At 28.1% G+C, this 14,924-nt stretch overlaps 1 long non-coding RNA gene and 2 other non-coding genes across 3 annotated transcripts in view; all 3 read right to left on the bottom strand.

Moving 5' to 3' along the window:
• The window catches only part of LOC122270466 (uncharacterized), a 112,428-nt gene that overhangs the window by 91,409 nt on the left and 6,095 nt on the right, over window positions 1-14,924 (bottom strand). The gene's annotated exons all lie outside the window — the stretch shown is intronic.
• On the bottom strand, window positions 10,397-10,469 carry TRNAK-UUU (transfer RNA lysine (anticodon UUU)). The gene has a single exon. It is a non-coding gene; the product is annotated as a tRNA-Lys (tRNA).
• Window positions 11,920-11,992, bottom strand: TRNAK-UUU (transfer RNA lysine (anticodon UUU)). Its single transcript has one exon. It is a non-coding gene; the product is annotated as a tRNA-Lys (tRNA).

The raw sequence follows: 14,924 nt of genomic DNA, 5'->3' as shown, positions 1-14,924 counted from the left end.
TCAAAGTTACTAATCTATCGTAATTTACTCATGTTAAAAATAATTGAAAAGCACTTCACCAATAAACGACAATCAAATTTGGATGAAAGTTCCGACCTGGTTTAAAGTTCCTGACTTTTATGGGCCCTAACATTTCTTTATTAGGCCCTGAGCAGAGCTACAATTTTTCGTATGAAAAACACGCCGAAAGAGTTACGAAGAGGTTGAAGGAAGACCAGGAACTTAAAGACCTATCATCATTTTCCTATAAAATAATAAGAGTAAAATATTATTTTTTAATGCGAAAAAATGATCATTGGAGTACTGAACAATTAACGAAAGTTCCTTTCCACCAGGCCCGTAGCCAGGGGGGGGGGCCGTCGGGACAAATCCCCCCCCCCGAAATTCTGGGATTCAAACTTTTTAGTCTTTCTTTGAGCCTCTCAGTGAAAAGAAAAACAAAAACTGTCGAATTAAACCTTTTATTAACTACTTTTATTAACTTTATTAAGCATATTTCGGGATATTCCGGTTTGTCCTAAAAAAGTAATCGAAAAATTTCCTTCAAATCCCCGTCGCATGTCTTTGTAAACTTTGTTTACAAATTGATTAAAATTATTATGTAATATAAATTGAAAAATAATTATCATGAATATTTTTTAATTACGAGTTTAACTTTTTCAAACAACAGAATAAACAATATTTGTTACAATGTTTTTCCCCTACTTTGCATGTCTTAAACCGTCATTGCTTCTTACCATACCCCCCCCCCCCCAAAAAAAAAAAAAAAAAAATTATATATCCTGGCTACTGCCTTGGTTTTCACTATGGAAACACTTTACCCTGACGGCTTTTTGTCTTACTTTCTTTCTTACACAAGTCTTTACACTTCAAGACAAACTACAAAATAGCTTAACTGTAATGAAATAAATATTTTGAAGTGGCCTTCCTCATTCCCTGGTCTCAAATTGGAAAATCCGTTTATCCTTAGGAAAATTCGTAGAGAATAGTGAAAAATAATCTTGAAAATAGTTAAAGAATCAGATGAAGACTTGGTAAAAATATAGGTCAAAATAACTTTCGACACTCTTATGTCTGTCGTTGTATTTGCGCCAAGACTGCTTCGATTGGTTAAAAAAAAACTAAAGGAGAAAGAACTTACTACTGATTTATCAGTATAATGTTGTATTAAGAAAGTACATTTTAATAAATGCATCTTGAAATGCATTTTAATTTTTATTTCTAGTTTTATTTACTTAAATAAAGACTTTTTTGTAAGTCTCAATTTTTTTGCTCCATATTGAACATATAAAAGGAAATTAATATTTAGGTGCGAAAAAAATAATAAAAAAGCAAAAGAAATCTATCGAATCATTTATGAAACTTGTTTGATTGCCGGAGGAAACAGAAGTTGAATAGTGCTTAGCAGAGACACTCCTCATTTCCTCAGGCTATCAAATTTTTTTCATTGCCTAAAACAATTTTGAATAGTAAGAATTATTCGAGTGATTTTTAGAGAAAAATTTCACTATTCATTTTATTTTATTTATTTTTGTTTTTTATTCAATCTAATATCCATTATTTATAAACTTTGAACGAGTTTTTTCAAACTCCGGAAACTTACAAATGAAAATTACTGTTAATTAATAAGAAATTAGAAAATTACGTAAAATTAGAATACTGACTTCACGGAGTAAAAATCGGAAGCTGTTATGCTATTTTAAACTAAAAAAAAAAAAAAAAAAAAAAAAAATAGTTGTAGATTTATAATAATTAATACAGTTTCACGAAATAGATTAATAAATTTTAACTAAATTAAAAATGTCAAGTTCATAATTTCTCTTTGTAAGAAAAATATGTTAGACCCGGTGTGTGTCGGGCGAAATTAAATATTGCTATTTATCTGTTTAGCAACAGTTAAAAGAGGACAAAATTTTTACCCTTTTTTAAGCAAAAACATGTAGATATAAGAAACTTCGCAAAAAGAAACTATAAAAATCTCTGATATAAGTATACATTTTTCACTTTATAGATGATCTCTTTTCCTTGATGAAGCGCAAACTTCTTCACTTTGTTAGCACATCGGCGCAATGTAAGTTGCGCATCCCACGCAAATAAGAAGAAAACTTAAAGAGAATAACCGCCAAGGGATGGGCGGTAACCCAAAGAAATAAGAAAGCCACGAGAACAATTAGTGGCGAACATCTAATTAATCAGGGCTGGCTCTGCCACTGAGAGTTGCCATTGTTTCTGGGCGGGCATTAGAACACCCGGTGAGAGCTTGCCTTTCCATGAGCCCCCCAACCCCTACCTTTCCGTGGGGGGAAGGGAAGATGGGGTGCGCCCTAATGTTGGCTCAAAACAGCGATTTTTTGGCGAGTTGTTTCTCACTCTTTGAAAAGGAGTCTTAACATGGCACCTATTGTGATCCAATATGCTTCACAGTGGCGCATACAGTGGGAAGCTATCACAACCCCACGGTGTCTGCCATTTTTGAAATGAAAAACGTCCTCTTAATGTTTTAATATTTACTATAATCGTGATGATGTATAGATTTCTATTGATTTTACGGTTGTTTTTTTTATTCTTTGGAAGATACATTAATAAATGTGTTATAATGTGTTAAATGTGTGACTATAGATCAGGGTTGTTAACCATGGGGAAGATACGGGAGTTCATGAACTCTCACCCTGTTACGAAACGTAGAAAATTTAAATGAAATAAAATTTGTGCGAGTGTTCATTGTTTAGTTTCTTGCATGTTTACATTTTTAATATATGGTGCTTAAATATGTGGTTGATTTTTCTTTAATTTTTTATTTTATTTATTTAGATTCTGTGTTAAAGGTATAAGTAAATTTATTCTTAAGTTTGAGAGCTCTTTCAAATCAGGAAGAATTTAGCAAAATGTTTGTCTCATGTAAATTTTTTTATCTACTACGAATTAGTTGATCATTGAATTTTTTTAATTATTTAAAGTATTTGAGGAAGCGAAACGTATATTATGTAATGTACTGGCAGGTCGGAACAAATGTGAGACTAGTCTGCTGCTTTTTTGCACTGACCAACAGTTTTTCGATATGGCAGACACAATTAGAAATGAAATTTAAAAAAAAAAATTAAAAAATTTTTCTGTTGGTTTTTGAAGCTATATAATTACAGTGGCTCTGGCAAAATAAACACAAATGAAGTGAAAGAACAACTCTTCCTTAAGTGGATAATTTAAGTGGATATTCATCATCATCATTGGCACAACAGCCCGGGATGGGGCTTGTACTTCTTCAGAACATTTCCTCATGGGAAGTGGATATAATTGTCTCATTTTACTCTTAAGAGTCTTGTCATTTCGATTTTTCTTTTCCTCTCTTTTAAAATTTTATTTTATTAGTGAGTGATGCAACTCGTATAAAGTAAAATTATAAGTATTACTGTAATAAGACTGATTTAAGTACTGCAGTACTTTGAATTTGATCAGGGTCCAGTTACTTAAAAAACATGTCATCAATTCGAGGTCTGATAAACTTCTAAGTTGAAAAATCGCGAATTTCATAAAACTTTTCTCCAAATAGAAAGTTACATCCAATTTTGTTGTAAATTATTAAAGAAAAATTGAAAAACAAAATTCTGAAATCGTAATTATAATTGTTTGGGAATTCAAATTTATTTTATTTCAATTGGTTATTGAATTAAAACTTAATTTTAAATAAATAAAAATTTCGTGACTTCAATGTTTACAGATGAGAAATTATTACACAATTTACTAAATATAATTAACAACTAATTATTTTAATTATGACTATAATATATGAATTAATCAAGAGTAATTAATACAAAATAATTCAAACTAAATGTTCATTAGTTTTAAAACTAGGAGTAGTAAGATTGAGGAATCATTAAATAATAAGTGGTTCCGTAATGCCCACATTTTGTAAAATTTCAGTTCTCTATAATCACTTTTATTACATTTTTTTTTCTTCAAAATTCCTTAATGTCCTTAAAATTCCTTAAAACGCCTTAAATGTGTTTCTATATATGAAAAAAAAGAAAGAAATTGTTGATTTTAGTTTCTTTGATATTTCTTTCTTTTTATGTTTTAGTTTACTAGGGTGTTCTATCTCCTTCTCAGTTCACTTGTCAACTCCCTCGAGTTTTTCGTCCTCACTATTGCTTCCTTAAACATCCCAATTTCTAATTTTCGTTGTATTAATACAGCTTTGGTTTCACTGATTACATTTTCGATTCTATAGAGAAAAAATTTGAATTTTAAAATTTTGTTGGGTTGTCCATATTTTCATGCACCTGACTTTAAAATTCTTATTTTAATTTTGGTATCTAAGAGAGCTCGTTTGCTGTTTGTTTCACAATGAAATTATTTCGAAATAGCGTAAAAAGTTGCAAACACAGTTTTACATAAAGTTTACACAAAATTTATTTTTAAAGTAGATATAAATTATCTACCATTTAATAACTGTAAATATTTCCATTATAAATTATAGCATAGCATAGTAATATCATTTGATTACTTAATAATAAATCAATAGCACTTTTGCTTTTTGGCTTTACTGTTTATAATTATTATAATCAAAAGTATAATAATAATAACAACAACATATTTTCAGCTTATAACAGTTGGAAAAATCTATAAATGTTACGAGAAAAAAAACCATTCCAGTTTATTTTAAGAGGAAAAGGGTCTTTATTCAACACCTATGTTGAAATGCCACTTTCCGCCAGAAAAGAAACGGAAAAATTTCTAAAAACATTTATTGATCTGTTTATCTTGCTTTGATAGGGATAAATAATTTTGAAAGGAATAAATAAATAAATGATATAATGGAATAAGAATCATAACATGAAAAAAAAGGTGGAAAGAGAAACAAATTGTTTTACAAACTGCTACTTATCCTTTCTGGGAGAGGTGCATAAAAATTGGCCATTTCAACATGGGCTGGTATAAAACACTTTTCATACTCCTTAAAAATTAAAGGTTCAATTTTAAAAAAAGAAGAATTAGATATATTTATCCATTCATGATATTACTCGTGGTAATTAGCATGTTAACTAAGATAATTAAAGGCAATTTTGTTTAAAAATCTATATTTATTCTTGATTTAAATATTTAATAGTTAAATAATAAATATTATCCTCTAGCTTTTATATTTTTTACGAAAAATTTCAAAAAGTGAATCATTAAACATTTCTTTTTAATTAAATGAGTATCGCATTCTCATTCTGTGATAAACCTTTTCTAATAAATTTAAATTAAAATTTCTCGGTACAAAATATGTTTCTCAATAAATAAATTTAAAAAAAAAATAGCATTCTGAAATTAATCATTATAGAAAATTCTTACAATCAATATCATAATATTAAATCGACAATAATATTTATTTGCTTAACATAGACATTAATATTTCTGCATAGTTAAATCTGAAAGTGTTAATCATTAAACATTCTTTTTTAATTAAATACATAATCTATTTTTGTTGCATTTTTCTTCCTTTTTTGCTTAAATTAATATTTCTAGATAGAAAAATATATTTCTCAATAAATAAAATAAAAAATTATTTCATCATTATGGTTAATTATTTTAGCAATGACAGTTCCTCTTTGTTCCCTTGAGTATGAATACATAATTCAACAGCAAGATCATTTATCATTAGATAATTAACGATGATTAATTTTATTATGCAGAGATTTTCAAAATGCGGGTACTTTTTTTCCGCCTACTTATTGCTTCTATGATAATTAACTTTCCAGTTTTTTACAAAATTTCTTTTTAATTAATTTTGTTTATATATTAAAGAGATTAATCAACTTACTATTTAAAGAGATTTAAAATATTGTTATATCTTTCTGACAATACTTTCAGCCAGATATCCTGTCGTAAATGGATAAAAAACAGATATTTATAGTAATTTATTTAAATATTTTACAAAACAACACCTTAATTTAATGGAATATTCCTCACAAAAAAGCGCTTGTGCAATCTTAAATTTGGTTGACGTTGTTGATGGAGTTTGTTGAAAAATTTTGTTGAATCTTCACGTAACAGCATTATTAACTTTAATGCTGCAACGCTCCAACTATAATGCTCCAACTTTATACAGCATTAACCAAGTTGAACCATATTTTTGAGCAAATTAATCTTTCTTTAATTGGATTTCACGATACTAAGGTGCAACTCAGACGAAAACACAATTCAAGTTAGCACTTAATTAAGTTGCAGCAAATTTACATATTAATATGGTGATGGAGTAATTTTACATCGAACTGTGGTTGAACTATACTGAATGAACCATAGTGAACTATACTGAATGAATGATACTCGAATTTCATAACAAAAGAGCATTTGCCATCTAATTCCTAAAAACGTATTCTTTCATTACAATACTTGAATTTAGAAAAATATTACAAAATTGAGAAAAATTTTTATAAGTTTTTATACGTTTCATGCAGGTAAAAAAAAATTGATACAAAATTTTATAATTTTTTTTAGCAAATTTAGTTTTTATCATCTTGCTATTATGAAGTTTCCAACTACTTCAGTCAAATTGTGGCATTTATATTTCGCCTCTGCAGACCTCATGAAGCTGAAAATTCCTTGGCGCTGAATCTTTCGCCAAATCATTTATAAAAGTCATTTTTAACCCTTTTTCTCAGCGAGTGGTAACACCAGGTGAGAACTGTAATTAGTAACTTGAAATACATCAAATTAAAATCGGAGAGAAAACTTTCTTAATTTTCTTAAACTTCATCTTAAGTACATTTCACTAATCGCTTTCAACATCAGCTTATGATAGATAACTTTCAATTGTAACGCTTTTACTAACATCTGGTGATAAGTCGATAGTTATACATATATGACTTAAATCATTTATCAATTATACATTTAAAAACTCTTTCAGAGCATTTTTTTCATTATAAATGTAATTTTAGTAATTAACAGATTAATTTTAAAATTTTAAATTCAATTAATAATTTAAAATGATCCTACTTATTTGAAACATTTTAAAATTATTTTTCCCAAAAAATAAATATCACTATGATTGCAAGAGATTAATTTAATCAAAACGTGCGTAATAATGAGATTGAGATTTAAAATAAAAAAAATTAACGTACTGGAAATACGTACGTCATCTTATATTTTTCGAAACATTCATTATATACATATTTCAAACTTCTTTTATTATCACTAATTTTTTTGTACATAAAAAACCATTTAAAATAATAAAATTAATGTAAAAAATAGGGGAGAAAACTCGCATTTATGCATCATTTGACGTTGTTTTTCCTTTTTTTAATTATTGCTACATATTTGAGATTTACTGCTTTTATCACATTAATATCATAAACAGAATTACAATTTTTTGTTTCGTTTTTAGCTGCTCATTACTTTTTTACTTGAAAAATACTAAAATATGAAATATTTTTACTTTTCTTTGAGAGTAGTCTATTGCAATTTTTTTCAGTGTAAAAGACGTGAGAGAATTAGCATTTTATAGTGAGATTTTGCTATTATTCAGAATCGAATATGTTCTATAAGCGTTACGCGGCAATATATTTTCTTAATAAAGCGAGTGAATAAATTGTGCAATAAGTGAATAGACGAGTCAGGGAAAATGAAAGAAAGCAAGAAATGAGACAACGAAATTTAGTTATTTAAATAACTAGAGGGCTCCGCCCCCTGCTCGCTGACGCTCGCCAACCCCCGGAGAATTGCTTCGCAATTCTTGCTTGGTTTGCTTCGCAAAACCAAGAATGCTTTGATTTCATATATTTCAATATTAAACTGAATAGTAACTGTTATCATCGAAAAGAATTAATTTTCTTAAATGCAGAATAAGCAGTGTGTCAATATCAATGTCACTTTTTTTCGTTGACTACAGTTCCTTCTATGTCCTATTTGTTCTTTAAATGAGCCAAAATTGTCAGAAATTAACATCAATGTGCAGATATAATCTTAATATGAAACTTGTTTAAAAAAAAATGATAATCACAATAATACAGACTTTGTCCCAAAGAAATGAATATATTTTTAACACATTTAATTCAATATATATATATATATATATATATATATATATATATATATATATATATATATATATATATATATATATATATATATATATATATATATATATATATATATATATATATATATATATATATATATATATATATATATATATATATATATATATATATATATATATATATATATATATATATATATATATATATATACATATATATATATATATATATATATATATATGCAAACACTATAATATTTTTCAATAAGCAATATTGTTAAGAACAGGGTAATTTTTAAAAAAATATTTTAATAATATTCAGCAAAATAACTATAAATGAAAACATTAATTTTGCGGAATTAAAATAAACAATGCACCAATAGCATTTTCTTTACGCTAAATACATTTATAAATTTGACATTATATACATATGTTATAATATTTCTCTATATACAATATTGTTAATGACAGGATCATCTTTAATAAATATTTTAATGTTCTCCTTCGTTGTGCATCTTGACAATGCCACATATAATTGACCATGAGAAAAAAATAGGCCGTTCAATATATAGCCCAACTTTATCGAACGTTTGGCCCTGGGCCTTATTAATTGTTAAGGCATAAGCTAATCTAACAGGAAATTGTCGTCGATAAAGCACAAATGGTAAGGAAGAATTACTTGATAATGTATTTAATTCTATTCTTGGAAGATTGACAATACTACCATTTTTATTACCAGTAGCAATTTGGCAAGTCAATACTCTTTTCCCTATTTTAAGAACAGTCAATCGAGTTCCATTGCAAAGGCCATCAACAATAGATATGTTCCTGATCAGCATTACAATGCATCCAACTTTTAATTTGAGCTGATGAGGTGGCAGTCCCGGGAGATTTATGGAGTTTAAATATTCAATAGAATACCTTAAAGTAGCTTCTTCTTCTCTCCCGTCTGATTTATCTACTCCATATAGTGTGGCCTTATCAATACTATAACTTATAACCTCTTCACCTGGCACACGTGATAAAATATTTTCATTAACTTTGTTAACTTCATCATTTTGCGGTGATAATATGATGTGATTAATGAAGTTAGTATTAAGACAATCGATTTTTTCAAAAAACCAAGAAATGATATCTTTACAATAAAGATCAGGAGTGCTTGCATCAAGATGTAAAAGTTCTCCATTGCCAATTGTCAACAACCAATTGGCAAATTCTTGGTTACCAGCTTTAACTCTCATATTAATTGTCAAATGGAGGATTTCAAAATATGGCCAAAGAAAAGAGTATTTTATAGTTTCATTAATAACCTGCATATGTGTAGCTTTTTTAACGACAGGTAACACTTGTCGAAAATCTCCACCTAAAATGATTATCTTACCACCAAATGGTATCTCATTAGCTAGAAGATCACGAAAAGTTCTATCGATCATTTCTATTGCTTTTCTGGGAATCATACTTGCTTCGTCCCATATAATAACGTCAACATTTTTTAAGCGAATCTTATCACATTTTTTTAAAATACAAATCCCATCGTCACTTAGATCAATAGAATGTAAGGTTCGCATAAGTCTAATTTTATTATAGCAGAGAATAGTTTAACTTTCATAAAAATAGGTGGCAACATTCAGAGATGTAAATAGAACGCTTCGCAAACGCATATATTTCGCTGTTATTATTTTTCATTAAATACTTTTATAAAATATCTCTTCGCTTATTTACTGTATTGCATATTAATTAAATTCCTTGTCATTCAACTTTATCTTATATGCCGGAACCAGATTAAACTTACGAATTAACGTTTTAGAAAACAAATAATCAGATTAATCAATATATCAATACGAAATAAGTTGAGATGTTGTAAAACTGAAGAATGAAATTCTAACTATTTTGTGATTGGTTGCATCTCTGAAAAAGAAAATTCAGACTTGTAAATCGCTTTTTTAAGCTTGCCGTTTTCAGACATGTGATTGGCTGTTGTGAACGGCGGTTATTCTTCATTATTAACTGCAAAATCGTGCTTTAAAACTAAAATAAATAAAAATTTAAAATTATGTAAAAGATTTGAATGCCCTAAATGTCTTCCCTGAAAGATTCTGAATGAATTGATTCCTTAATCTTAGATTTTCATCACGTAGTTAAAAAGTTTTTCAGGGGACAAAATTAACTACAAAAACTTTTTTTTAGAATAGAGAGATTAGCTTGTAAAAAATTAATGAATAAAAAAATATTTTAAAGATAAAATTTATTGTGAGGCCGACGATAACCATATTTTTTCGCACAGAACGATATACAAATTATTAGGCATTTTTATGCATATACAATTTATTATGCATATAATATAATAATTGTAAAATAGAAAAGCATCAAAAACATATTCGCCCGAACAGGGACTCGAACCCTGGACCGTTAGGTTAAAAGCCTAACGCTCTACCGACTGAGCTATCCGGGCTCGGTAGAAGGATAAAAACTAAAAAGGAACTCAAATGGTAAAAGTTTTTAGTATTTTTATTTTTCTAAAGGTTGGAATTTATTGGGTAACAAATCATTTCGTTTACTATTTTAAACTATCTATTTTTCAATAAATCTAAGTTATTAAACAATATAATACTTTTTCTGTTGTCATTCGACAACGCTATAGTTTTTAGAAAATATTGAAGATAAAGAGGTCGCTTTATTACGTTAGAACAAACAGTGCTTGATAATTACTTCGTACTTCTAGTTCTTACTTCTGTTGAACTGGTATAAATATAACTGATTACAACAACAAAATTTGATTTCATTAAAGAAAAGGGCAAAAAGTTCATTCTATTAACTATTTTTTTCTTAAGAATTGATTGCTGGGCAATAAAATGAATATCCGAACACTAAAACCTACTATACTCCAAGCTTTTTTTCTTGTTCTAATATTTTGAATTATTAGATTGATTGATTGAAAGCAGAACTCAATTCATTCTTATTCTCGTCATGTCAAAGAGAGCAGAGTGGCGCAGTGGAAGCGTGCTGGGCCCATAACCCAGAGGTCCGTGGATCGAAACCACGCTCTGCTAGAAATTATTTTTTTTCGTCAATTGAGGATATTATTTGTTTTCTTTTATTCCTTTCAAACTACAGACGAATAATTGATTCCTTTACTGTTTATTTTATGCATTTACTTCAATTTGGTTTTTGTACTAAAAATTTATATGGATCATTTTTTTCCTTCAAATTGGGAATATGATAAGTAAAATATTCTTATATATTTAGTTTTAAAATAATTTATTTGTAGCATAAAATATTCAGTTAAAGCTAAAAAATATAAATCCGTAATAAACTACAAAATATAGATAAATTAAATCCTTTTAATTTCATAATGAAAATAATGAGATAATGGGAAAATAATAATGAGAATGAGATAATGAGAAAATAATGCGAAAAATAACTTCAGATTCATGCAGTTCATATTTTTAATTTTTAAGTATGCATCTAAAAATTGAAGCTAAATAAAGTCAAATAAAATGCGAACACAAATTAAAACTAAATTATATACAGATTAAAATACAAATGAGAATATAGTGAGAGTCTTTTATTATTATACTATATCGAATATGTTCTATAAGCGTTATACGACAATATATTTTCTTAACATAGCGAGTGAATAAATAGTGTAATAAGTGAATAGACGAGAAAATGAAACAAAGCGTGAAATAAAACAACGAGATTTAGTTTTTTATATAATTAGCTTGTAAAAAATTAATTAAAAAAAATAATATTTAAAAGATTAAATTTGCTGTGAGGCCGACAATAACTAAATTTTTTTTTGCACAGAAAGATATACTATTTATCAGGCATATTTATGCAAATACAATTCCTTATGCATATAATATAATAATTGTAAAACGGAAAACCATCAAAAACATATACGCCCGAACAGGGACTCGAACCCTGGACCGTTAGGTTAAAAGCCTAACGCTCTACCGACTGAGCTATCCGGGCTCAGATGGTTAACGGAAATAATGAAAGAAGTTTGGACAAGAACTAGCAATACATTTTATCTTATTAAGTACATTAAAAAAGGAAAGGAGAATTTTTGTATTGTGTTATTATTAAAATTAGGTTTAAATGCAAAATTTTATCAATAATTAATTAATTGAAGCATAATTTAAACTTATTTCACAAAATTTATTTAAAAAAAATTTATTATTATTATTTTTTTTTTATGCTTTATAAATCAACTATTAAAATAGCTTTATTACAAAAATTTTATCTATGTTATACATTACGAACTGTTTATGATTATATTATGAAATTTTGTGTTTTTATTTATCTCACCTTATCTTTTACCATAACATGAATTTATACGTTTTTATAAAGACCTACTTTTATGAAACACATAAAATGAAAAAGAGCTACGATGCGAATTTCATAAAGGTGTTTTCAGAATCATATAATTTTTTTAAAAAAATATTCGAAATAAAATTATTCATAATATTATTCAAAATAAAAATTATTAAATAAAATTAATTGAAACTTTTCTGTTTGCTTTTTGAAACATTAACTATCAATATTCCGTAATATTTAATAATAAAAGACATTAATATTGAAAACCCTCTGCAATCACACGTTATCTAATAACGATTCAGTTATTTTACGATGTAGTTAGATATCCATGGAAAATTATATTCCGTCATTTATTAAAAATGATTATTTTATTTCATCCGGATTCAAAGTGGGGAAAAAAATTAAAAAATAATTATAAAATCCGATTGATAGTGATGAAAATAAATTGAAACTTTACTATTTGTTTTTTAAAACATTAACTTTAACTATCAATATTCTATAATATTTAATAGTAAAAGACTTTAATATCGAAAAGCCTCTACGATCACACGTTATCTAATAATGATCAGGTCATTTTACGATGTAGTTAGATATCCATGGAAAATTATATTCCGTCATTTACTAAAAATGATTATTTTATTTCATCCGGATTCAAAGTGGAAAAAGAAAATAAAAAAATAATTTCAAAATCCGATTGATAGTGATGAAAATAAATTGAAACTTTACTATTTGTTTTTAAAAACATTAACTTTAACTATCAATATTCTATAATATTTAATAGTAAAAGACTTTAATATCGAAAGGCCTCTATGATCACACGTTATCTAATAATGATTAGGTCATTTTACGATGTAGTTAGATATCCATGGAAAATTATATTCCGTCAGTTATTAAAAATGATTATTTTATTTCATCCGGATTCAAAGTGGAAAAGAAAATTAAAAAATAACTTCAAAATCCGATTGATAGTGATGAAAATAATCAAAATCTTTAATAACGTAAGGGTGTGTAGGTAAAAGAATAAAGAAGAAGGCAAATTAAATGAACTTCAGATACTTCAAATAAAAACTTATTATACGTAGGTGGAGTTACATATGTCTCTGGCTCAACCTCTGAAATTTTGAAAGAGTCATAGTTGGCAAAGGACAATGATAGATTAGGCTCAATAGTCTGTGCAATCTGTCTGTAAATAAGGTGGGGCCCAGAGCAATTGCAGAAAACCTGTATCATTTATAATACAGTATGTTATTGTATTTTACCACTCAGAGTTTGATAATTTCTGGGTGCGCTGCTTTCCTCATTAATAGATAGAAAATTGGTTCAATTTATTCGTTACTGATGAAGCTATGCATTGAGGAAATGAATATATAACAAAACATGCTCGAAATTTGATTGTAGTTTTGCTATACAGGGAGACATACATGCAGGCATGATTTCAGGGCATGATTTCATTTTTCAAAATCAGTAACTAAGTTTGCTAGTGCTAAAAAATACTATTTGCAAAATCAGGGTACATACAAGTATTTTTTAAAGCGGTATCGCAATACTTAATATGATTTAGAGAATTCAACATAATCATTTCTGTGTGACTTATTGCAATGAAACGATTACTGAATGGTAAATATTAAATATATACACTCGTACGAAAGTTTAAATACTCAAATGCGCGAATCCAAATACGATTACGTGTAATAATTTTGTATTTAAAATATCAATATTTCAATGACAGTGTGGAAGTTACCAGACTGGAAGAAAGATAACTGCAACAACTGCCAAGAAAACGATTAGAAAATGACGTGGATTTGCGATGGCATAGTCGCGAATTGAGCACGTCAAAAAGTGATTAATCAAATTCAAAATTCATCAAAAGTGATTGATCAAATTTAAAATTCCTGTGCCGCAATAAGTATTAAAAATAACATAATTTCAAAATTCACGTAAAAAAGACAGAAAAACGAAAAATAATTTCCGAGAATAGGTCCGAGCATTTGAAAAATTTTGAAGGAACTAACCTGCATTCGCGTTACATGAAGAGGAAATCCACGAAAACTCAACACAGCCAGCCTGAATTCAAGGGGACTCTTTAACTCTTGATCCGTCTACCGCTGATGATATTTTACGTCAGCAATGTGATCGTTGCGAGCCCCGCCATTTGTACTCAGGTATCGCTTCTTGTTAATTAAAAAAAAAATATTAAATAAATAAGTAAATAAAAAAATATACGAATAAAAAATAATTTAACACCAACCACGTTACACTCGAACTACCAATTTCTCGACTAACAGCCGAGCGAACTAGACGATAGCGCCACGGAGACGAGCTCTAAAAAATAACGTTTTGAATTAACGTTTTAAGAGAATTAATTGACGATTTACAGGTAGATAGGTACTTTATTTACGTCGTACTAGAGCTGCACAATGGGCTATTGGCGACGGTCTGGAAAACATCCCGGTGGATGATCCGAAGACGTGCCATCGCAATTTTAATCCTCTGCAGAGGAGATGGCTCCCTTGCCTTGGAAGCTCGACGAAGAGCACTTTACGGTAGAACAGTTTAACGGGGACCGATACTGCGCATCCTCGGTCCC

Source organism: Parasteatoda tepidariorum, chromosome 2 (assembly GCF_982258835.1).
Source record: "Parasteatoda tepidariorum strain Cologne lab strain chromosome 2, Ptep-v5.0, whole genome shotgun sequence".
Classification (NCBI taxonomy): domain Eukaryota; kingdom Metazoa; phylum Arthropoda; class Arachnida; order Araneae; family Theridiidae; genus Parasteatoda; species Parasteatoda tepidariorum.
This window is presented reverse-complemented; position numbering and strand designations above follow the sequence as displayed.